Below are 27280 nucleotides of genomic sequence, written 5' to 3' on the forward strand. Positions count from 1 at the left end.
TCCACCAAGCACCTTGTTATGTGTTTCCATTAATGAAAAGAATATAGCTAGGATTTTATTTTACACAAAGGTGAGAAAACTCAAAGTGATAGTTGCCATACCAACTACAACTTAGCCCCTGAGCTCATATGAATTTTAGCTATTACTTATATCTGCTCTTAACTTTTACACGTTAAAATATATAAAGGCAATTTGTCCGCCTTACTACTGCTGTGGGATTTGTCTACAGTTTATGCTTCAGGACTCACCACAGGACTGACATAACAGAACACACAAAATGCTTCTCTTTCTTTGTCACTGAGCACTAGGACACATTCACTTTACTACTGAAGTCCACCCATAAAAGAGACCGTTCATTTTGTAAGCGTGCTGCTCCATATTCATGGGGGAGAAATACATGTACAGTCCACGTGGGCCTCAGTTCTCCCCAAAGCCTAAGGCGCCTTCTCCTGACATGTGATGCTCATTTTACTCCACCTTATAGGCTCTATGCACACAGTCCCTTAATCTTGAAATTCCTATGAAAATTAGAACCATAAAGGTTTGTATGTCTCAGTGAGATTACTTTTTGTTGAGAGTTTTTTATGAGAGAAAAAATAATGGAATTAAAGTTGCTGGAATGTTACCTTTTTAGGACCCTCTCAGAATGAATATTTGATGCCAACAATATCGCATAACATCAATTTGTTTCTGCCATCATTATAGAAAACCAGCAAGTTCCTAAATACAGTTTCTGAGTCTTTCGTGCATTGCTATTTTAACAAATGTATGTATATTATATCTATAAGATTATATCATAATTAGACTGAACTAAAACATAGACTTCAAATTCACCAAGCTCTATGCAGTAGACAATAAGAGGACACACGAGGAAAAGACCCTCTGCCAGTTAGCAAACCACAAGCACTGAGCTCAGCAAACTGGACCAGCAGGTCTCCATAGATGAGAAGTAGCACAGAGGAACTGTTTTCTTTCTTTTTAAATTAATTTTAAATTTATTTGAAAAAATGTGTGTTTACATGGTACTAAAAGAAAAGATAAAAAGGTATACATGACAAGTTTTCTTCCCATCCTGGCTACCTGCCTCCCCAGTTCTGCCCTGCTGCCCAGTCAAAGGCTTAGAACAGAGACTCACCCTCCAATGCTGTTATAGACCCTTCCAGAGCTACTCTCCACATGTACAAGTAAATATGGGAAATGCAACTTGTTTTCCTTTTGGAATAAAAAATAAAACAAAGATGCAAATAGATTTTAAGTACAGGAGGGTGAAGAAGGGGGAGGGGGGGAGGAACAGGTTCAGGATAGAGAGTAATATAGATGCCCAGTGCATGCTTGCTTGGTGTTCTCTCTCATTATGGGTAATTTCTCTACAGCCTTTATCTTTATCTGACCTTGTATGCAGCTGACCATAGCAGCCTCTGAAATCCCTATTTCATTCACTTGGGTTTGAACCTGATATATTTTGTAGGAGTTATCCAGAAGCAATAATATGGCACTGGGAACCCTGAGTGGTGACCCAGTGTCCTGTTGTCTAACAGGAAATGTAGCAACCCTAAGTATTATCAGTGTTTATAAAACTTTCACTTTAGGTGTTATTAACATACAATAAAAATAAACAAAACTATGTAACTGACTTTCTTGAAGTTCAGACAATTGTCTTCAGTGATGTTAAAAAATACAGTCACAATGCAATTATGACATTCCTCATATTCTCCCTTTATATTTGAGTCGCAGGCAAAGGAACTACTTGTTAAATTTTGCTATACCTGAGTTTCCAGAAAGTTCTTTAATTTCTGAAATCCTGTGGTTGAAAAGCTATAGAATGCAAAGTAAAAATTTATTAAAATATCTCCATTAAGGTTAAATTAAACATGAGAAAGTGTTAATTAATTGTAAAGAAAACCTAGATGAGCTAAGTCTATGAGACTGTGAAACAGACTCCCGGGGGCAGCCTCTCAAAGGAGTCTTTCACAATTATGCAAGCAAAATTCTTTCAGGTGGAGACTGAGATTTTTCCCCCCTAACATTTTGTAAAAGCAGAGGATGTGAATCAGAAATGATTTTTTTAAACCTAGAAGACTTTATGACCTGAGTTTCCATTCTCACTTGTGTATATACAGGGGTGAGCAAAAGTAGGTTTACGTTTGTTAGTATGGAAAATAATCCTATAATTAATAAATAATACAAGAATAAACTCTGTGTTTTGTGTACTCATAACTGTAAACCTATTCTTGTCCCACCCTGTATATATTTTCTAATCTTTGATGTAAAAAAATCTCTTTGTAACCTTGGCTATGCTGACACCCCTGAACAAGGTCACCCTGAATGCGCAGCACCAGGGCCTGGCAGGAAAGTGCTCCCAAAGCAAATGTCCTTTGTCTTAAAATTAGGCCAAGTTCCAAATCCTAGACAAATTGCATTACCTTTCTAGAGCTGCTTAGAAAGCAAAGGTGTTTACTGCCTTTCTATAACAATAGATACCTGTGAACTTTCTGTTCCTGATAGTAGCATCTTATAAAGTCCTTCTCCCTGGATTTTCCTTTGCCCGTGGTTTCTCACAATCTTCTGGACACGTCAAATCTTTTCTAGACTGAGGACACAGATATCTACTGACCTCTGATTTCTGGTGTAGACTATTCACACTGCAGGCTCCTACGAAGCTTTCCACTGGGTAATTGAATACACTTTATTCACTATTTGTCCTAGACGACAAAACCTCTGTTAATTTATTGTCTCATTTACTTACATTTGCACATCTCACTTTTCTTGAATTGTGAATTCACGTACATGTTTGTGGCTCTCCCTTGTCTACACCCATGACCTCTGCCTTGTTAGTACTCTCTCTCTCAGAATTACACTAATCACATCTTTATGTAGATTATATAATGGGCTGACTAGGAAAAAATGTATACAGTAGCTAGATGGAACAATAACTCCTACTGATTGATAATTTATATATCTCTGCATTGCACCAAGTAATCGGTACATACTTCAGATCACACAACATGAAGAAACTGTAGAATAGCCCTGAGGCTAAGAATGCTGCAATGATTTGTTTTGTTGGTGTGAAGGAAATATGTTGTTAGCAGAAAGCTGGTGACCACAGAAAATAACCAACAGTTTCCCTTGGTAGTTCCTGATGAATTTTGTTGAAAGAAAGTACAAATAGATGACCAAATTATATCATCTGTAAATACTTCAGGCTGTGGCCACAGGAAATTTATTTCAACAGACATTTATTTAAGCTGGGCTAAAGGGAAGATCCTTAGCAGGAAGCAGAAAATGAGAGTATTTCCAAATTTATGCCTGGCAGGTTATTTTAATTTTGCCCTTCTAGACATAAAAAGAATAGAGAGACTTATTAAGAGGAAACTCCATAATTTTTAATTCCAGGGAGCATACCCTCAGGCCATCTCCTACCTGAGCTGAACTCTAACACACGAGAAGCGACTAAAGCCAGCAATATGAATGCATTTCCCGTTCATTATCCAACAACGTGAAACTCCCTTTGTTTCTAGTTAGACATCATGCCCAAAGTCAGGTTCTACCTACGAGTAACTATTTTTCCTGTTCAGCAAACTTGAGTACAATGATCTGGGCTAAGAAGCAAAAGAAAGTGGGTGGTAGTTTTAAATAGCATTTTCTTTAATAAACCTTAAGTAAAGCTTAAGGCAAGCTCAACTCTATTTCATATTATAAAGAGAACATGGGTAAGAATTTTACCTGTGCTTCAGAAAGGCTAAAATTCTTCTACTAGAGCAGAAGCAGTGTTGCTTTCTAAGGTGTCTCCAATAGTGCACTTTACAGAGCATGATCTGCACTTGTTGCTTCCTACGGTAAGGCTAGGAAAATTTCTAGCATTTAGGTAAAGAAATAATGATATCTCTCATGAAAGTGTCCATTTGAGTTCCCAAATAGAAAATAATAATGCAGTGGTTTGATAATTTCATACTGCCCTTCCAATAGTCCAAGGTTGAGGTTGCAAATCTGACTCCTGGGTTCAGGATTGAATCAGAACTCTGCTATATGACTAAGCCTGCTCATGGTGGGCCCAAAATGACTACGATGGAGCAGCAGGGAAAGAGTGTGGAAAGATATAGCGGGAACTGCCAGATGAATATAAGGTTAGAGGGAGAGCCTCATAGTCTGTCTATCCTGGTATCCTCTTGGGGAATCTCACTGTCACTTGGCATTGTCAACCATGTTAAATTTTGACTTTCTATGGATGTATAGTGGCTTCCCACTTTTGTTATTTATATTTCCTAATGATGTTGAACATCTTTTCAATGGGTTTACTTGCCCTCAATATATCTTCTTTGGTGAAGTATCTGTTCATGCCTTTTATTTTTTTACCTGATTGTTAGCTTTATATTGAATTGTGGGAGTTCTTTTCATATTCTGGATATAATTTTGTAGTCAGATATGTTGTGCAAATATTTTCACCTAGTTTTTTTACTTAATTTAAAAAATTATCTTAACAGTGTCTTTCAAAGAACAAAGGCTTTAATATTTATAATGCCATTTTATTTACTTTTTTTAATGAATGGTGTCACATCTAAGAAATCTCTGCCTAACTCAGGGTCGTCCAATATTTTCTCTAGAAATTTTATAATTAATCTCCTAAATTACATATTTATGATATTTAGAATTATAAAAGGAATTATATTTCTTGAAAGACAGTTTCCTTAAACAAGGGAAATTTATTTTGAATGAGGATATCTTGAATTGTACCTAAAACTCTACAAATGCATAATACATTTAAAATGGCAATTGTATATAATTGGAGTAATATAGAGTTCATTAAAACATATTGCACACTATGAAGTAGGTTCTAATATAAAATGATTTGTCCATAAAGCACATGTTACAGCCACTCCCCACACTGAACATTACAAAAAAGCTTTACTGGCTTTGGCAGTGCCTGACTTATTGTTAATAATATACTCTGACACAACCCAAAACATGGATCATTGGTCATAATTTTATAGAAAGCATCTAAATAAACTGCAATGATATTGGAAAGAGAAACAAAACCATGACTCTGCCCAAGCATGGTACTGCATGGCTATAAAGCAATTTCTCCTTGGATTGCACACCTGCTTTTTGGCCCATTAAGTCCTGATGTCTTTACAAGAAACTGAGGTTGTAATGTCTTTCCCACATGCATATTTTTATGGGACCATGCATAACAAGAACACATGAATGTACATGTTGCCAACCTCATTTTTAATATCTTCGATTTGACTAGAACAGGAAAATAGTCTCCTTAGAAGATAAATCTCTTAATTGCTTAAAGCTCTGCTGCAGTCATTTTCTGAAAAGCACTGCAAGAATTCCCTGTGGCTGTGGAGAATTATTCCTTTCACTTATACATTCCTAACAACATGGTCTGATATCATTCTTCATAAAGAAGTGGTATTTAGGAATAGTAATGTGCACATCAGATCTGATTTTATTTTTATGCATGTCAAAATTCCACTGCACCAAACCCGTACAATCACATATCATTACAGTAATTCCGGCTGGCTATTTCTCCCCTTTCACTGATGTGCACGAACCACCTCTCAATGATGTTTTCATGGCTTGCAGAACATATAAGGGTTAGCTAAGAAATCATTTCAACAGTAGACTGCCATTGGGAATGTCAATGAGCGAAAGGCATTTTGGACACACCGGCTGCATTCCTAAGCTTTATTTTATTTGCAGGATTAAAAATGTTTGAGGTGAAAGCTGCAGTGATCTGTACCTGATGGAATAATACCGAGCTCATCAGAGATGTGTGTGTGTGTTGAAAAGGCAAGGCAGCTACTATGAGAGAATGATAAAATAGGATTCTAGGGCTCTGGAACCCAAATCTGCAATTTTTTTTTTTACTTTTATATTTCTTGATTCAAAGCTTTAGGAGCTATTATATTACTTCCTTTGCTATAATACATACAGGCATACCTTGTTTTATTGTATGTCGTTTTATTGAGCTACCCAGGTATTGCCTTTTTCACAAAATAAAGGTAAAACTCTCCACAAGCAAGATTATGACTCACTTTGCTGCGATACTCGATACTCGATACTCGCTTCATGATGGTGGTCAGGAACCAAACCCACAGTATCTCAGATATTCCTGCAGGTGGATTTTTTTTTTTTTTTTTTACTATCTTGACTTCTTATGTCAATTAAAATTAAAGGGAAAATAAAATTGTGTTGGTGGACTAATTAAGGTCAAAACGGTTAACTGATTTATCCTCCATGGAAATGCAATAAATATTTATAATTAAATGTATTATTTGTTAAATTACAATATTTATTAAATAACATATGCAAAACTGTTTTCTTTTAAAAATTTGACAGGGATAAAATGTGTATCAGAAGACCCTACTTCAGATTCCTAGGAGAGAGTGGTATTTAAAGAAAGAATAAATGGCAACTCCAACTTTGGATTTAACTTAAAAGAGGGCCATCTTTTAAATAATATTTTAATTTTTTGTTTAATGATACTTGTTTTAAAGAAATAACCAGAGTTATCCAGGAAGTATAGATGTCATAATGACCAGAAAACAATCTGAACATCATTTTTAAAATTCATGCTATATACTTATTCAGTTTATTCCTTTTCTGTGTTTTCTAACAGTATATTCTCCCTATATTTTGTGAACTTGAGGTTATTACAAAGAGACAAGGAGAAAAGAAAGCAAGCTCTTCTCAAGGACAGAGTCAAAGTACCAAAGGGAAAATCAGAAAGAGAACAGCCATCTGTTCTGTTGCCTAAAAAAATGTAAAAACATGCTCTCTCTCAGCAAAGGGGACACTTTTTAAGGCGCTGTCTTTCAAAAAGCTTAATACAGGTCCAACTTCAATGAATAGTTATAATATTATTTCATTTCCATTTTCACATTATTTTAGTAGCTGACTTAATTAAATATACTAAGTCCTGCACATGCTTTCATTACAGCTAATGTGTAAAAGACAATTGGGGGCAGAGGGAGGTTTGAGTGAGAAAAAAAGAATTATCTGCATGACTCAATGAAAGTGAAATCAATAACAAGGACAACAGATGTCTAAAGCTCATATCACATAATTCCGTGAGTTTTTTGAATTACATAATTCTTTTCTGCACTGCACAGAAAGAATTTCCAAATTGTATCAAAATGTTTTGTGATTTGACTTTGAGGGAGTATCTCATTGTGCAGACGATCAGGGATGCTCTTGTGTAACAGAATCAGGTTTCTGAAAAGTGCTTGATTCTATGTTGTTACTAAATGATGTCAAACTACTCGAAAAGTGAAACCTTTAACAACTGGGTTAATTTCCTTACCCAACTGACACCAAAACGCTAATTACTTTCTTTAACTTAATCTACCAAATATTGTTTTGCAAAGCAATGATTCCTAACACTAATTTTGTAATGTTCACAGATACTTACTTACTTCTCTAAAGTTCTCAAAGAATTGACTTTAATGTAATATATTTAAAATACAGCATATACCACTTTTGCAGAAAATAGGAGCCTAAAATTATTCAAGCCTTTTTTAGGGCGATGAGAAGTTGCCAACGTTTAATGAGGAATAAATACCTACAAAAATGCATATTTTATTTAACCTTCTTGACAATTCTGTGAAAAATTATTGTTATGCTGTGCATTTTCTTGCATAAGGTACTTAAGATTCACAGAAGTTAAATTATTTACCCCGTATTCCAAAACTCTGATTTGAAGCCAGAGCGTTTTGATTCTCACATCTGTGTTTCTGTGAGAAATAATGGTTTAGGCAACTCCACGTAGTGAAGAAATAAAAATGGCTCTTAGACTGTGATACATAAAAACATTTCATCACTTAACTAATAATTCTGCTATTCAGGTAGTTTCTACCTTAAGTAAAATATATTACTATTAACTGAACAAACTAAGCAGTAGCGGCTCATCACTAGGCTGATGCACATTCGCATTTCCTTCCCCCGGGGAGCACCCTAGCTCCTGGCCCAGGAAGCAGGGTGCCTATAGAGGATGTGGGCGTCAGCAGGCCTGGGCTCCAAGTCTGGCTCCGAGTCTTACTGGCTGGGTTAAGCTGGCTTGCCTTCTCTCAGCGACAAGTCAAGTGCAGAGTGGATATGAGAACTGGAAGAAACAGATGGATCATACTTCTAGTTATGAATAAACTCAAGGGGGTGAGTCCAAGGTGGTGGTGTAGCAAGAACCCTGGACTCACCTCCTCCTACACACACACACCATGTTTACAGCTATGTATGGATCATTTCCTTCTGAAAATGATCTGAAGTAGACAAACTGCTCCACAACAAAGGATAAAAGGACCACATCCAGAGGAACAGGAGAGGTGGACACAAGGTCTTGCTTAAAAAAAAACACACACACACAAAAAAGCACACACAAAAAAACACACCAAGCATGCAAACACAACTGCGAGCGATCTTACCATATAGGTGCTTCTCCCAGGAGGAGGAAGGGGCTCGTGACCCACATCTGGCACCCTAACCCCTACCAGCTACACCAGAGAAATCACTCCCTAAAATATCTGGCTTACAAAACCAACAAGGCTAATATCTAAGAAACCAGAAGTGCTATGGAAACTGAGACTCCTCTTCTAAAGGGATCACATGTGGCCTCACCAGACCCCCAAGACCCAGTGAAAAACACACAACAGTTTGAAAGGAGCCTAAAGCGTATGTAAAGGAAATTCAGCTGCTAACATTGGGGAGCATTCCAGCCAATGCTTTTGAGACAGAGGCACTGGGGGTGCCATTATTGCCTCTGCCTAAACTGCTAACTCCAGTGGATGAGCTCAGATGCGCCATCAGCTGCCTTGCTAAGACAGGCAGGGGCCAGCGGCTGTAGCACTATCCCACTGCCTTGTTGAGACAAGATAAACAAGTGGGACAACATCGAACTGAAAAGCTTCTGCACAGCAAAGAAAACTGTATAGGAAATGAAAAGGAAACCTACCACATGGGGAAAAATATTTGCAAATCATATACCTGATAAGGGGTTAATATTCAATATATAAACAAATTCCTACAACTCAATAGAAACAAACACACCAATTTAAAAATGGGCAAAAGATCTGAACAGACATTTTTCCAAAGAATGGTAGATAGGTACATAAAAAGGTTTTCAATGCTACTAATGATGAGGGAAATGCAAATTAAAACCACAATGAGATATCACCTCATACATGTTACAAGAGCTATTATGAAAAAGAAAAGAAACAAGTGTTGGTGAAGAAGTGGGGAAAAGGAAACCCTTGTGTACTACTGATGGGAATGTAAATTGGTACAGCCACTATGGAAAGCAGTACAGAGGTTCTTCAGAAAACTGAAAGTGGAACTACCACATGATCTGGCACTTTTACATCTGGGTATATATCCAAAGAAAACCAAACACTAACTTGAAAAGATACATGCACCCTTATGCTCATTGCAGCATTATTTATAGTGACCAAGATATGGAAGCAACCTAAGTTTCCATCAACAAATAAATGGATAAAGGTTATAGATTTTTTTTCTACTGAGTGAGAATAGAAGAATTTGGATGCTCTCAATTGAAATGGAATGGGACCTTATGAGACAGGAGGAGGGGGTATAGACCACACTTAACTGTGTGTTATGTTTTGGGTAAAAAGCTGCTTTGATGCAAGACAGACTTTTGGTGAAAGCTGGCTCATACTCAAGTTGCAATTTGAACACTGTTTGGAGAAGGCTTCCCTTTCTTTTTGATCAGTCTGAAGTCCCCTTGACAGTAAAGCAGAACATTTAAGGTGTATCTCAAGGTTAAATCATAAGCATGATTTTTTTTCAATATTCCCATATTCTTATATTGGCTTTGAGCAACAGTATTCAAAACAGAATTGGTTTTTTTCAGATACACTTTTAACATATAAGTGGTTTCTAAATGTTTTAGCTGGATGCTTACTAAAGAAGTAATAGAACTGGAAGTAGAATGAGATTCTTTTTAAATGCAGGAACAGCATTTTAATTAGATCACGCTTCTTTAACAGATGGAGCTCTGAACAGACAAGAGCGGCACGTCTTGACAAAAAGTATTCCATGTTTTAAAGACTACAAAGCAATTGCTGGGTCAAAAGTATGGATTTAGCCACAGCTGTAAAGGTTTTCTGCAGCCACCCATAAAAATGGATATAGTTTGTTTCAAGACCGAGCTCCCTTGATGTGAGTGAATGCAATATGCATATTGGTTTTCATTGCTGGTGAAGTGTCACTTGCCCCCCCCACCCCAATTTTTAAGACTACATCAAACTATAGTCTATAAACATACGAAAAAACTTTCATCCATGGGCAATAAAAAGGTACACCATAGCCTTTGGGAAATGAGAGTATGGTAAATATACTGTATCTTATTTTATATTCAGCATAATCCTATGAGGTTCCCTGGTATCATTATACCAATAAATAAGGTAGCCAATTTCCAAGACTTAAAGTAATTTTGAGATATATTTCACATATTGGAATATAGAATCCCTTCTACATGATTGAATTCCCTACTGAGGAGAGCTTTCTAGTTTTATATATTTGTTGAAAAGTCATATAGTACAAGCTATTTTGTAGTTTCAAAAGATTCTCTTGTTGGATTTGGATACTGAGTGAGAAGGAAAAGAAGAAAAGTGATTTAGGCTGAAAGAGATTACATCTTTCTGATTATTCAGCTGACCAAAATATACACAATCATCTAGGATACTTCTAGTGTTTATCACAACAACATGATTTGCATGCCTTGAGAAGGGAATAGAAATGCAAATGATACACTTGGGATAGTCAGCATCACTGGAAGTCTTCTCTAGGTTCTAATGAGGCTGCAGCGAATTGTTCAGGATGTGATATTTGTCATCTGATCTCATACCCATCAACATAGTAAAATGTTTGAGAGGAATGGATTATCAGCTCTTGAACATAAACTTCAATTGGTTTCTCCTAAAATGATAGGCCAGTGCTTTTGGAGGAACAGATACAAAGCTAGCAGAACATATATAGTAATATAAACACCAGTCCTGCAGTTAGCAAAAGATTAAAGAATCTGGCAGAAAGCTTGTTCTAAGGATCACATAGGTAGTGGTCCTTAAGTTAAGTGGCTAGAATCAAGAAGATTATAAGAGTTGAAGACACAAGGTTACAGCAAGTAACATGATTACAGATGAGACTTCAAATAATTAAGAACAAGGAAAGAGCATTGGAATTCTAGCAGTTGAAGAACAAATGGAGAAGTATTTATTTAAAACTCACACAGGAACTTACCTTAACCTGAAGATATACTTGATTCTGCATATTGAATAGCTTAATGAGGCCTTGGATAGAATAATTTTATAAGCTCACAAGGTACAATATTCTTTCATTCTAAAATGAAACAGGAAAATCTAAGTTTCCTGTCAGAATAACCAGGGTCACTGCCATCACCTTTTCTGACCTCAAAGGAAAGAAATCCAATTAGCATCAGACTCTCACCAGTAGCGCTTCAAGCTATAAGCTAGGCTAGAGTCAGTTGAGAAAATCTGCCATTTCTGTTTCTGCTAGCATATCCTCTGCCTCTTATGTGAATTTATATCCCAGAAAACAGCTATTAACAGAACTGAAGATGTTAATATGACTTTCACCTGGTACATCATTGTTTTTTATTTTTCATAACACTGGTGGGAAACGAGTGTTATTTAACAGGCACCATAGAAAACCAAATAATACTTTTCAATATGAATTTTTATACTTTAATAAATTTTTTAAAATAATTTTAGTTTTACAGAAAAGACAGATAGTACAGAGTTCTGTTTTATCTCCAAGCCAGTTTACACCATTACTTTTTCCCTGGCTTTAATGAGACAAAATTGACATATAACATTGTGTGATTTTAAGGTATACAACATGATGATTTGAAATATGTGTATATTGTAAAATGATTACCACAGAAAGGTTAGTTAACACATTTACCACATCACATAGTTTGCTTTTTTGTGCATGTGTGGTGAGAACTTTTAAGATTTACTCACTTGGCAACATTCCAGTATACGATAGAGTATTGTTAACTATAGTCACCATGCTATAGAATAGATCCCCAGCTGTCACTGGAAGTTTACACCCTTTGACCACCTTCACACATTTGTCCCACCCCACTCCACCCCTGGCAATCACCAATCTACTCTCCAATTCAATGAGTTTAGTTTCTTTACATTCCTCATGTGAGATTATACAGTATTTTTCTTTTTCTGAGTTATTTCATTTAGCGTAATGCCCTCAAGGACTATCTATGCTGTTGGAAAAGGTAGACTGTCCTTTCTCATGGCTGAGTAATATTTTAGTGGTATGTGTGTAGCACATTTTTGGTGGCCAGGGTTCCCAGTAAGGCAAGACCAGAGGCTATGCTCAGAAGGTGGGTGGGTTTTTTAACCTGTGGTACATTCCAGGCCCCACCTGGACAGAGAAGCTAGTACAGCCCACTGATAACAGAATGGATAATCAAGCTCCCTGGCCTGATAGGGTGGCCAGCTCAGCTTTGTAAGTGGGCAGAACCACTGTTCAAGGGCCACCTCCAGCAAACTATGTGATGTGGTGAATGTCTGCCAAGATCGCAGCTCTGGTTGCTATAAACACTGCTCCCTTCCCTGCCTCTATCTGATCTTGAGTGGTTCAGCACTGCAGATTCTCCACAGTGATCCCTGTGAGAAGACCCAAGTGGACCTTCTGGGAAGTGTCCCACAATGCTAGGAAAGCTGGAAGTCCACCTGGGCTCTTTTCTCACTGGACAATCAGTAAGGACAGGAGGAGGGGATCCCTCTGGGTGCAACGTTATGACGGCCTGAGGTGGAGTGATATAGTCACCAAATTTCCTCCATTATTAACATCTTATATTAGTTTGTTCATTAATTGTGACTCGTGTACCAAATATTGATACATTAATATTAACTAAAGTCAATATTCAGATTTTGTTTATCGAATGTCCTTTTTTTCTTCTTCCAGGATCCCATCCAGGACATCACATTACATTTAGTTAACATGCCCACTTAGGTTCCTCTTAGCTGAGACAATTTCTCAGACTTTCCCATTTTTGAAGACCTTGGCAGGGCCATGGTCAAGCAGTACTAGTCAAGTATTTTGTAGAATATCTTTTAATTATGACTTTCTGTTGATTTTTTATTAGAATGGGTGTATTAGTCAGGGTTCTCCAGAGAACAGAACCAATGAATATATAGAGATATATATGAGATTTAGTATAGGAATGGGCTCATGCAATTATAGAGGCTGGAAAGTCCTATGATCTCCTGATTGCAAGATAGAGAACTGGGAAAGCTAATAGTATAATTTAGTCTGAGTCTGAAGGCCTTAGATCTAGGAGAGCCAATGGTATAAGTCCAAGTCCAAAGGCCTGAGAACCAGGAGCACTGATATCCTGTCCAAGGGCAGGAGGAGATGCATGTCACAGCCCAAGCAAAGAAAGCTAATTTACCCTTCTTCTGCATTTTTATTCTATTCAGACTCTCAATAGATTGGATGATGCCCACCCACATTGTGAGAGCAATCTTCTTTACTCAGTCTACAGATTCCAATGATAGTCTTTTATGAAGGCACCCTCACAGACACACACAGAAATAATATTTTACCAGCTATCTGAGCATCCCTTTGCCCAGTCAAATTGACACATAAAATTTGTCATCACAAGGGTTTTCAGAGTTTGGAAGACATACCACAAAGCTAAAGTGCCACTCTCATCACATCATATTGAGTGCATGTATAATATGACATGCTTCTTTATGTTAATTTTGATTACTTGACTGAGCTAGTGTTTATCAGGTTTCTCCATAATACAGTTCATTTTTCCTCCTTTAAATACTATGCTCTTTGGAAGGAGGTCACCATGCACAACCCAGTCTTAAGGAGTAGAGAGTTAAGCTCCATCTCCTTGAGAATAGAGTAGCTACATAAATTATTTGGAATTCTGCATGGGTGATCTCTCTATTCTCCCCTCTTTATTTAATACTTCCTTAATGTTAGTGTGGACTTGTGGATTTTATATTTTGTGTTATAATACAGTAATACTAGTTTGGCAACTGGGAGCTCTTTCATTTGGCTCGTTTCACTTTGACATAACCTCATCATTGCTTGTGTTTGTTTTCTTAAGCATTCCTTACTTTCTAGAGCTAGAAGATGCACTGGGATCATCTTGTATATTTCCTGCCCCAGTCTTAGAAGCAGTCACCTTTCTAAGGAGCCCTATTCCTTTTATTGGAGCCTAATACTAAAAATCAAGATCTGGGTTACAGGTGTGCTTGTTGCTACTAGGATATCATTGCCTCTGTGCCCTTAGCTGAGAAAGTGAGGAATATACGTGTGCATACTACCCTCTGAATATACACAAATCTATAACTATTTCTATATGTATCCGTATGTGTCTAGATAAAGCTGGACATGATGCCATACATACTAAGGTCTCCAACTCTAATCCATTACCACAAGAATCATTCTAGCTTCTTCCACTTGCAATCCCCCATTTTGACAATAAGTAACTTGGCTCCAAGTATCACCACTGACTTTGTGTTTTTAGGAATTCAACAATTGAGTGGTTTCATAATTATTAGTCCATACTCACATGAGAAGCAATTTCATCAACTGATTATTGTGCTTAAGTGCAATACTGTTTAATACCTTTTGTCTATAGCCTCACAGACTGAACTCATTTCTTAGGTCAACACTATTTTCATACATCCTCATGGGTGAGGCGTTTCATACATTTGTACTACAACTAGATTCTTCTGCATTCCATTCTGGGGTCCACAAAATCCTAGGTGATTTTTTAATTTTATACATTAAACATCATTCTTTGTTTTGTAAAATTCCATGGGATTTGACGAATGCAGTGTCATGTATCCACCATTACAGTAACATACAGAATAATTTCACTGTTTTAAAAGATCCTCTCTCCATCTCCAAATCCCTGGCAACCACTGATATATTAACCATCTTTATCGCTTTGCCTTTTCTAAAAAGTCATATAAATTGACGAAGTATTCTATAAATGTCAATTAGATCAAGTTGAGTGATACTGCTGTTCAGGTCACATATCTTTACTGATTTCCTGTCTGCTTGATTTATCAATTATTGACAGAGGGGTGTTGAAGTCTTCAAGTATAAGAGCAGATTTACCTATTTATCCTCTCTGTTCTATCAGATTTTGCCTCAAGTGTTTTGAGGCTCTGTTGTTAGGCTGATACACATTTAGGGTTGTTATGTGTTCTTAGAGTACTGACCCCTCATTGTATAATGTCCTCTTTTTCTCTGATAATCTTTCTGTGGTATAAGGTCAAAAATTAAGGCCCAATGTCACATGCTGCCTTGATATCTCATAAAACTTGGAGAGCCTCAAACAGCCTAAACACAATTGCTCCTCCCCACTCTGTTCCCTCAGATAAGGTCCTCCTAGCTAGACCACCCCTCTTCGGGGACCAGGCACAGTTCCTGATTACCTCTAAGTAGCAGGTTTCAGTCCCCTGTCCGTCAGTGGAATTACTCAATAACCCTAAACACATCCTCCTGCAAGAATCAGGGAACTCACACTTCTTCCTCTTAATACTGGCAAAGCCTGCCTCCACAGTCCATGGTTGTTCACCCTGTTCCCAAATGCAAGCCCCAAGTGGTCTTGTGTGGTGTGCATGGCCTACTCCCCTGGGGTGTGAGTATATAGGACTAATAAAGCACTGTGGTTCCATTTGCCCAGTGTTATGTGTTGTGTGTATTTAATTCATAAAATCAATTATCTTTAGTTCAAAATCCCTTTTGAAATTTGACATCGTGATACTATATTTCATTGGGATGAAATCAAGACCAATATTAGGAAAAAAAATATGAGAAAAGGGTAAAAATTAAGGCAGCGCTTAACATTCCAGATACAAAAATACATTATGAATAGACAATAAAAATATTGCCATTGGCTTGGAATTGAACTAGGATTATTCTTCACTACCACCACCACCCCCCAAAATATATTTTTCCTACATATTTTACAGAGCAAAAGAGAAAAAGAATATCTTAGAATGAAAGATTATTTACTATATGGTGATGGTGATATAAGATTATTATTGGAGGGAAAGGTTTCTTTCTTCACATCATGTTCCAGTTATATTCCTAGATTATCATGAAATTCAAACTTCATAAATAATATTATATTATACACAGCCGAATATCTAAATTTAAGGGTGGAAATAGACTTTCTACTTCTTGACCCGGGCTACTGCTCCTAGTTTCTTGGCACCTGGTAACCAATTTTTTTGTGCAGTTGCAGTTAGCTTCAAATCTAATGAACCATAAATATGAGCAGAGTCTCCTACTTGAGTTCCCACAGAGCTCAGTTAACACAGGCTTTAGAGTTTAAACAAATTTTATATTAGGCTAGATAACATAAGTATGCCACAGAGCAGAACACAAAAGCCTAAAACATTTTAGCATTAAACACTGAAATAAATGTGAGTGATAATATCCATTTTTAAAAGATCAATGAAAACATGCAAGATCATTCTTTTCCAACCTGCTTATTTCACTTCAGGGTGTGGGTGGCCAGAGCCTACCCTGACAGCTCAGGACACCAAGTAGAAACCACTCTGGACAAGACACCCTTCCATTGCTGAGCTCAATCACACACACCGACAGTCACTCAGACTGGGACAATTTGGACATGCCAGCTCAACTAATGTGCGTATCTTTGGGATGCGGGAGGAAACTGGATTCCCTGGAGAAAACCCACACAGACACGGGAGAATGTGCAGAGACTGTGGCCCTGGCCAGGAATAGATCTTTATTATTTTTCTCATCAACATTGTAACAAAGCAACCTTATGTAGGACCTGCAGTACTGACTTGCTCAAGATATCCCCTAGAAGTACGAAGGCCTACCAAGGAAAATCTGCCTTTCGTAATCCTGAATAATAGGCTCCCCAAAAGGTTCCGTTTAGAGCAAAGACAGGATCTAAACCAAACACGAGCTTCCACCCTATACAGAGTGCAGCACTTTTGAGAAATGACAGTTTTCTAACAAGATTCAAGAAATCCAAAGAGCTGCCATCAACAAGTCAACAAACTACACGTGCTGGTGAGGATGTGGAGAAAAGGGCTCCCTAGTGCACTGCCGGGGGGAATGCAGACTGGGGCAGCCACTATGGAAAGCAGTATGGAGTATCTTCAAAAGATTAAAAATGGAGCTGCCATTTGATCCAGTGATCCCACTTCAAGGAATATATCCTAAGGAACTCGAAACATCAATCACAAAGAACTTACGCCCCCCTGTGTTCATAGCAGTGCAATTTACAATAGCTAAGATCTGGAAACTGCCCAAGTGCCCATCAGTAGAGAGTGGATAGAAAAGCTGTGGCACATTTACACCGTGGAATACTACACAGCTGTAAAGAAGGAGGACCTTTTAGCCTTTGGCACAGCATGGAGGGAACTAGAGAGTATTATGCTAAGTGAAATAAGCCAGTCAGAGAAAGACAAGTACCAAATAATCTCACTTATATGTGGAATATAATAAACAAAATAAACTGATGAACAAAGTGGATCCAGAGACATAGAAGCTTGGAACAAACTGAGGAATCTCAGAGGGAAGGTGGGGAGGGGGGTGTGGGTGGGGTGAGATTAATCGGGGAACTTGTATGTTTATAGGCGTGGCCCATGGACGTGGACACTGGTGTGGGGAGGGCCTGGGGATGGGATGGATGTGGGGTGGAGGGGATCAGTGGGGTTAAAAGGGGGACATCTATAATGGTCTCAAAAATAAAGATAAACATTAAAAAATAATAATAAAATAAATCCAAACAGTAACAGTAAAAGCGTACTGACAGCTTCAAAGCAACAGTTTCTGTTTATACATACTCACCTATTTTGAAAAAATATATATAATAAAAGACAATATAGAGTTATTTTATTAATTATAGTTTATCTGTTCTTATTTTATACACTTTATAGAATATATATTCACTTAAGGATACATTGTTAAAAATCATTACAGGCATATTGGATAGAGTTTAATCTATATGTATCTACTTTATAACATTTACAGTAACAATTATTCTTTCCAGGCTAACTTAATTTTCAATATGTTTCAATTGAAAACTGATTTTTTCCCAGTGTGAACAATAAAAATTTCAGGGGGAAAAAACAGCAGCAAAACATCTGAGATTTATTTTAAAATGAAAATACCTAATAGGTACTACTTATAATAAGAAAAAATAAAAGTGTCAAAACAGTTTACCCAGACCTAGCAGTGATCATTTATTAGCTATATTTTGACATGCTAAATATAACTACTCTGTGCTTCAACTAATGTGACAGGAAGATGTTAATCTTTACCTGTTTCAGAAACATGTTTTGAAGAAGGAATTATTTAAATATAGGAAGTAAATACACTGTTAAAATAACAAGAATATGAATAGGTTCAGGCAGCTGAGCAACAGAAAATGCAATCAGGAATGAGTGACTTACTGTCTACATGCTTATTCCTGGTGACGGACATTGAACACTCAAAGTTAAATTTAACATACAAGGCAGTTTCTCAGTATGCTAGAGAGAAGAGGAGCTTTATTTTAAACCAGCTAACCACCTCAAGAAGGGCAAACTATTGTAAGCCATCTAAAATAATGTCAGTATTTAAAATCATGAAGACATGTTGAGGTGGAATCCAAAAAAAATAAAATAAAAAAGCAGTCAATATGGCTGTACCTCTCAGAAAGCATTATATTCTAGGAAAATATAAGGTTCTTTTGTAGTTCATTAGATTACTTTTTTATATATGTCCTCAAGGAACCAGTTACTAAGTAAAGACTGTTGCCCAAGGGTTTACCCTGAAGCAGTTAAGGAGCTAGGCAGAGTAACTGGTACTAGAGGAAGCTCCAGCTACAGGGTGCAAACAGGAGCAGGTAAATCTGAAGATGGATTGGTTGTACGAAGTGGAGGAGGGGACCAATCTGTTGAAGAAGCGATTTAACACCAAATTTCAAGACTGAGAGTTGAAAAATAAGCTCTTAAAGTTAAGTGACTCCAAATTCCCAGTTCATTTCCATTGCTTTAATCAAACTATAGTAATATTTCATGTAACACATGTGTTCGTGCAAAAATTATATGGCTAACTCACAGATAACCATTCTTCTGGTTTGGGCTCAATCTTTTACTTCAGTGAAAGCCTAGTAACATTATTTAAACAACTTCTTATGAGACCACATTGCCACATAGCTCTAATTTAACATGCGGTCTCAGACTGCTCATCTCAATGTAACAGTTCCATCCTTATACATTTTGACCCCGACTATAGATCAGGTCAAGAGCTATATTTGGGATTTTATACATAACACTATAGAGTTAATGGTTTCTAAACATACAGCTTGTCAATTTCATAGCAAAGAGCAAGTGCAGAGCTGAACTGTGGCATAATTTATATATCAGAATTGAAATCATGAAAACAGACTAAAATAGAACAATTAAAAATCAGGCATATTCTAATTGAGATGCATCCTCATGCACTGGAAAAACTGTATTGAGTATCTGTACTTTCCATTCTAACATTTAAGACAATTTAAACTAAATAAATGTTAATGTAAATCTTAGTTCATTTGTGCCTTTCATGACAGAAGACACCAATTCTGTTGTACTCCTGTTAAAATTCCACTACCTTGCATATTGCAGGTGAATTATTAAATGATTAGCAATTGAATGTTAAATAGATGAATAATATGTGAGGGCACATATGAAAGAATTCTCTAGTGTTCATCTACTGCTGATCTAGATAAAACTTTGTCATTAGCCTAATATACCTTGCTTCCCCAGCTCCCTCCCTGTATCTGTCCTGATTCACATAAATCATTTCTTTTTCAAAATCCTTGTTTTGATTCTTTCAGGAAAAGAAACGGTATCAAATATTTACATTTTAATATGAAAGGAAAAAGCAAAAAACTGTCATGGTTTTCAGTAATACTGCTAGATTATGGAAGTAAAGGAGTTTAACCCGATTAAAGGACTTCCCAACATAAGCAGTCAGTGAAGGGTGAAGGCAGAATAGCAACCCCGAGTTCCAGGAAATAAGACATTTCTCCCTCCTAGTTACTTGCTTCCACAGAATGCCACATTTTTTTAAACAGCTCAAACTATTTGTATGCTAAAATTGGGGTTACCATCAAATACACAAGCAGCCACTTATTATCAGATGCCCTAGGATAGCCAACCTCAAAACTCTGAGAGAACTCTTTTTTTCCAGATTCTCTCCTACAAATCAACAGCCCCACATAGGAGTCAGTGTTGAAACCCACAGCCCACCTCCAGTTTCTACTGTGAGGTAAATGTCACCTTAGAAATGCAGGAGTTCAGACTGAGTTCTTCAATCCAACTTTGTCTCAGTTTTCCCCAAGCTAAATCCTTCCCCTCTATCTCTGCATACTGATACCACTGGGTAGAGGGCTGAAAGCTGCTCCACCCGCTCCCGTCACTGCCAGCGAGCGTCACCTAGACAGGTCTCCCCTAGGCCTTGCAAAGTCGCCTTTCCCGCGGTGCAGGCAACTGCCACTGGAAGTTATCCACATAATCACGCTAACACAGCAATGGGAGTTCCTTAATGAAATCAACCCTTTTCCGCTCAGTATCACTTAAAATAGTCTAATACCCTGAAGACATGAACTAAAAGAAAACTTTGCCTGTGGGCTAGGGGTATAGGAGTCAGTGAAGAACAACAGGAAAACACCCACATCATTTTTCAAACACTTTAAAAAAACACATATTAAAGGATCATTTCCTTGAGTAATATATATAGGATCTAACAAACTGTAGACATTGAGACAAATAAATGTATAAATTTAAAAACTTCAAAGTTGTTCTAATGGGGAAGTTCCTAAGCCCCTTCGAGTCTAGGTATTATCTAACAGTGGGCTGTGGAGAGTAATAAACTTGGACCCGAAATCTCAATATTTACTAAAAGGGAATTAATCTCATTTTTTACCATCTTCACATTTTTGTAACAAAAATGTATACAATATCTTAAATGTTCTCATTTAATTTAAATACTATTCTTCTTTCACAAGAACTCTATTCTTTATGGTTCTGCCACCAATCTATGAACTTGGAAGGTATCAGGAAGATTAGGAAATGATTTAAGACTACTGATGTCACACGAAAGTCTAGCATTCTCCAGTCAGCTAGTAAATTGCTTTAGTGGGACGAACAGTGCTCGCTGCTCCTCTTTTAAGATAGAAGATACTTAACGGTGTTTAAATGTTGATGGTTGGAATTACTTTGAAAGGAAATTGCTAAATAAGAGACAGGAGATCATTAAGAGGTCATAGGTCCTAGAAAGGAAAATGGAACCAAAGTCCTTAGAACAGCTGGAAGGACGAGCCTCGGGTAAAAGGTGGCCAAGTTCTAACAGGAGCAAAGGTAGGCAGGATGCAGTAAAAGTCCAGTCACATACGGCTATTTCTGTGCTCTGTGCAAAAGCACATGAGGTCCCTGAGGAGCCTGGCTGCTGGTTAAAAACCTGGGTGTGATTTTTCAGGTCTGACTATATAGGCAATGACAAAGGCTTTACCTGGAAGACCTCGCAGGGGAAGACAGCCGTCCCCACACCAGACATGGTGCACAACAAATGCACTGTAGTGTCTGAAGGGAGCTGCAGTCGTGGACTCAGGCGCCCCTGGCCAGTCATGACCTTCACCTATTTACATGCCTACCTCTCCAGTGCCTTCATTCCTAGGTCTCTTATTTGGGGCTTTGGAAGAGGCCTTCAAGACACTCTTCCGTACTGACTTACTAGCCAGTGCTTTTCCACTCCTAGCCTTCGCCCCTCGCACTTCCCCAGACCCCAGGGTCCATAAAACTGCCAGGGGGCCTTCTGCTCTGTGCACTCCCATTCACCTGACCCTGGGTCAGTAGTGGTTATGGTTATGTGGGGGAAAATGGAAGGGGGGGGTCAGCATTGTTTCCAGTTTTAGCCTCTTGCTGTACCATTGCAGTAAGTGATTAAAAGCTCAACTCCATTTCTTGCTTGTTGCTTTAATGGGCTCCTCTGACACTGACAGACAGCTAAGCTCTTCTCCAGCTGGCTGAGCTCCTGCCAGTCCCTTCTAAGAGGGGCATGAGGACTCCTGAGCTCAGAGTCCTATTTCTTCATTCCTAGCTGTGTGATGTTGAGCAAGTGGCTTCATCTATATAAACCTGAATTTCCTCACTATAAAATAGGGATAAATATAGAGATAAGAACTACATAATCTTTGAAAGGTTACTGTGAGGATTAACTAAAATGAAGCATATAGAATACTCAGCACTGCAGAATTTTCAGTAACAAGATTAGATGTTTGTACATTGCTAACCAAATGTAGTTAATTTTGTTTCTTTTTTGAATAGACAATATATAAATGGTACAAAAATTGCAAAGAAAAAATATGTATCTGTAAAAGTAATCCTTATATGTGAAATAATTCTGCAGATTTAAGTGTTTTTCATAGTAGGCAGAATTCTTAAGTCTCCCCAAAATGTAGATTTAAAAATGTAATATTATTGCCTGGCAGGTGTTGTTCAGTGGTTGAGAACTGACCCATGAACCAGGCTGTCATGGTTCAATTCCCGGTCAGGGCACATGCCCGGGTTGCGGGCTAGATCTCTAGTAGGGGGCATTCAGGAGGCAGCTAATCAATGATTCTCTCCCATCATTGATGTTTTTCTCTCTCTCTCCCTTCCTCTCTCTGAAATCAATAAAAACATACTTATTTAGAAAACTAATACACCAGTGTTAATGTATATCCTATTTTAGCTCTTCATTTTTTTCACCAAATTAAATGTCATTAAATGGAATATTCACTATAATCCTAGAGTCTAAGTATACTTTTCTGAGTATTATATCTTACTGGTGAATTATATAAAGTTTCTTGTGAAGCAAATAGCAGCCTTTTCTTTGAAATATGTAAAACTCCTTTATTTACCTGGAGCAGTCCATGTTCTTAGATAGGAAAGGCTTTTTACTTAAGCAGAAAGAATAGTGACATTTATCAATTAATATGTTTTGAGAAAAGGCTTTGGTTTTAATTCTTAGGGTGATATGGATTCTTCCCTAGCCATTATTATTAGAAATTATCTCTTTGGTGTATGTGAATGCTTTTTGTTCTTAAGTACCCAGTAATGTGCTTTGAACTCAAAAAGAGAAAACAAATTCATTATAAAAATGAAAGACGCTCTTTCACTCTTGATTAGTTTATCTTCCATTCCTAAGTAGAGCTGCTAGAACAAACCATATATACATTGGTCATTTCTGCCTTTTTCTTGAGAGAGTAAGGGGCTCATGTAATTTGAAATAAGTCTGCCCCAACTCTGGCTCCCTGGCTGACGCCACAGGCAAGTTCTAGAGTCTGCATGTTCCTGGTAGGACACCAAGCCATTTTTTCTTCTCAATACTCATACTTATATCATTGTACCCTTTTCTCCTGAAAACCTCCACAGGAAACTTGTTACCTTCTTCAGATATCATCACCCCACACTGTTCTGCACATCCCCTCCCCAACCTACCACCCCTCCCCAATTCATAAAATCCTTCCTCTGCGTCGTCTGGAATCCACAACTAATCATTAGCAACAGCCCTACAATCCCCATTGCATCTCTAAGTTTTCTCTCCATTGTCTCACTGAAACCTGACTGCTCCCCGAGGAAACTGCTCCCCCTGACACTACCCAGATATGAACAGGTTCTCTCCCACAGCCCTCCTAACACCAGGAACAACACGGATTAAAGGAGATGGAAACTGAATGCAGTACATGATCGCAGACTGTACCCTGAACCAGGATGAAAAACAGTCTTCTATCAATATAATTTTTTCCCTTCGATAATTATCAAATACTTATATCACATATATGTCACGTAATTATACTGGGGTGATGCAAGATACTGTTCTTGTGCTGAGAAAATACATATTGAAGTATTTAGGAGCAAAGGGACATAATATTCCAACTTACTCTAAAACATTCTGAAAGTTATGTGTATATTGAGAGAGAAAGGGAAAGAGTAAAATAAAAAGAAATGAGGCAAAATGCGAACAACACCTGAATGTGGATAGCTGGCAGATGGGCGGTACTCTTGAAATTTTTTGTAAGAATTTGAAATTTTTATCTACAGCAAAAATTATCAATCAATCATGGCTGATTCCAAAGTTTTGAGCCTGAATCACTGGGAGATGAGTGGTGCCCCCAACATTGCGGGAAAACAAGGGTGGAAGGGGAAGGCAGGACTGAATTGCAACCGTAGGAATTTGAGGTCTGACACATTCAGTAGAATATTACCCTCAGGCAGGAGCCAGAACTTTATATTAAGAAAAAAACAAAAAACAAAAAACAGTGGCAGCCAGACAGATGCCATTATTCTGTCATTATGAAGGAGCTACAAATACCTTTTTCTCTGGAGAGCTGTGGATGTGTTAAGATGATTATGTGCAGGTTATTTTAAAAGGCCAGCGAACTAATCAGAAATCTCACCGAATAAGAAAACTCAATGAAATACATTATTCACAGTTCAGAAGTCTGCAGAGAAGGATCTTTAAACTGATTTAACTCGGGCTGATCACTGTCCTTCGTTTCTCTGTATTGTGTTGACTCACAAGTCTTGAAGACTGGACTGATTTAGTTGTAACTTTCGCTGTGTGCAGAGAATAAAGGGGTCACTTCATACTTCAGCATTATTATTTTTTATTCCTGAAAGCACCAGAAAATATGTGGCCTTTAGCTTATACTTTAGAAGTAGCTCACGACGGCAGACGGCTGCATTTTAATAGACAGGCGTAATTGACTCCTGTTCCTGAATGACTGATGTGTGGTCTCTCTGGTAATGCTGAATACCACCTGCTCTGTAATCATTTTAATCATCCAAATGCCACACGGCACCAGTTACGGATGTACCAGTCTGTAACATGACAGACATTTTAAGGGCCATTTGTTTTTCTATTTAAATTGTACTGATAAATTAAATTTTAGGAGCTATTCCTGGTCCAAAAGGGACTCATTTAGGGCAGGGATGAACCCTCCTGTCTCTAAAACAGTGCTTCTCTGGCACCCAAGAACCACTGAGCCCCTCCCCCAAGTCAGGGGAAATGTATTTGTTTTCTAGAATTGCACGGATAAATGTAAAATTGGTATGAAACTGTTTCTTTTTCCCCCCTAAAAAATATGTCTTATTATAAAACTGGAATGTTACTCACACAAACAACTATTTTAAGAAGTGGCTGCTGTAAGGATGCTGCATACCGGAGGGGATCTTTTCAGAAACTTCAGTCTGCGATGCAGATTCGTTTCTTAGATCACACCGCACAGCTGTGCAGTACGCGTATGTGCTCTCGGCAACGGCTGCGACATTCTCTGAAGAAACCGCCTCCATAAAACATCAGTCAAGAGAGGTACAGAAAGCAGACCACGAATTCCACTCCATTACTTTTGTGCTTACTGCTTTTACACCCTGTAGTTTCATGCTTGTCTGAGAACTTTCATAATCATATTTATTTTAAAAGAATTGTTTTTATTGTGTATCTAAACAATACCAAAGCACATAAAAACAAGTTCCTGTGGGAACAGGCAATGCTACTTTCATCGTCTGAGCACAATGATGAAGTGCACCCCTGTTTTAAAGCAAAAACATTTATGGAAAACTGTCTTACAATTATCTTTCCTTTAAAGTGTTTGTTTTAGCACCAGCCTTGGCCCCAAAGTACAATTCAGTTTATTTACTTTTCCAACAATAGTACTGCTAACTAGAGGATTTAAGTAACACCGGAGGGAACTTAATCAAAACCATGTTCCCATTGCTCAAAGTGTATTTTACAGTGGTATTTCCCGTTTTTATGGTGCTACCCGGGCTGCAACTAAATTAATTCTTTTAATCATCTTACACAATATTTACTAAAGTAAAACGGTTACATAAAGCATATTTCTTGCTCTGTGAATATAAAACTATAGTAATTATATGGTTCATTTACTACACAAAAAGTGGTTAATTAAAAGGAGCATATCTATTATTTGTTTCAATGGTACATACTCTACATTTTTAATGCTCCTGATGGTAAAATTTTACTTCCAACTCATTATACTAGAGTCTACATGGTATTTCAGAATTGGAAATGACTGACAACCATTTTTTTCCTGTCAAAAAGAAAACCACGGATCCCAAATGGCATCACTTCTGCTAAAGCCCATGACCTAACTGCATTTCTGAACTTCACCAGAAATATCTTAATCAACCAGTCTGTAATTACCCTGGTCAGTACCAATAAGGTCATCTGTCACATGGATCACTAAATTTCCTCAAGAAGAGGCAATCTGCATGATAAAACCTTGCCATCCCCCTTCCCCCAAAAAAGATGATGTCTTGGCATAAAAATAATCATCTTTCCTTTTTCTAATGCCTTCCTTGCTCCACCCTTGTTCCTATAAAATCCTTCCATTTTGTACAACCCCTTGAAGCTCCCTTATAGTTATAAGATGTTGTCAACTCAGGAATGGCTCGATAAAGTCAATTAGATCTTCAAATTTACTCAGTTGAATTCTGTTCTTTAACAGACTGAAATTAAGTTCTGTTCAAATAAGCTAACTGATAGACAAAGAAAAAATATAAAAGAACAGGACACCTGCTAATGGCTATAGTAAGTCAAATTAACAGAAATAAAAAATTAGTAAGATGAGTGGATTTCCTTGTTCATCTAAGACCAGTAGGTTGGGGAACTCAGAGCCCGTCCTCCAGCTTCCAGTTTAAGTATTCTTGAATACTTAAATTTTAAAACAGATTTCAATTTCTCAAAATGTCCCAGAGAGAGAGAAAGCAAGCTGTGAAACTGTGCCTATTAGGAAATAAATGAATAATAAAGCTGCAGATAGTTCACCACAAAAGAATAAAGGTAATTTAAAATTGAATTTACACTTATTTTAATAAACTGTGTCAACATAAGAAATGTTCAAACTCTAAAGAATTTTTGTAACAGTTAGTTGAGTTTGTTTGAGCCAAACTGATGCCAATGCTGGGAAGCAAGATCCTAAATGTTTTGGAGAGTGATAGTTTTGCAGTTTCTTTTATACAACTGGAATAAAGAAGGAAACACAAGGAAGATTACATGAAGGTGGGAGAGAGCAAGGTATGGATATTTAACAATATTATCTGCTCCCTTGAGGGTGGTTATACCTCTGAGGGGTCTAAAAAGGAGGCATTTGAAAGGTGTGTTAACCTAGATGCATAAAAATAATGGACAGGGCTTGATTAAATGAGAATAAACCTTTTATTAAAGAAGTTAT

This window comes from Miniopterus schreibersii, assembly GCF_964146895.1.
Source record: "Miniopterus schreibersii genome assembly, chromosome: 6".
In the NCBI taxonomy this organism is placed as follows: domain Eukaryota; kingdom Metazoa; phylum Chordata; class Mammalia; order Chiroptera; family Miniopteridae; genus Miniopterus; species Miniopterus schreibersii.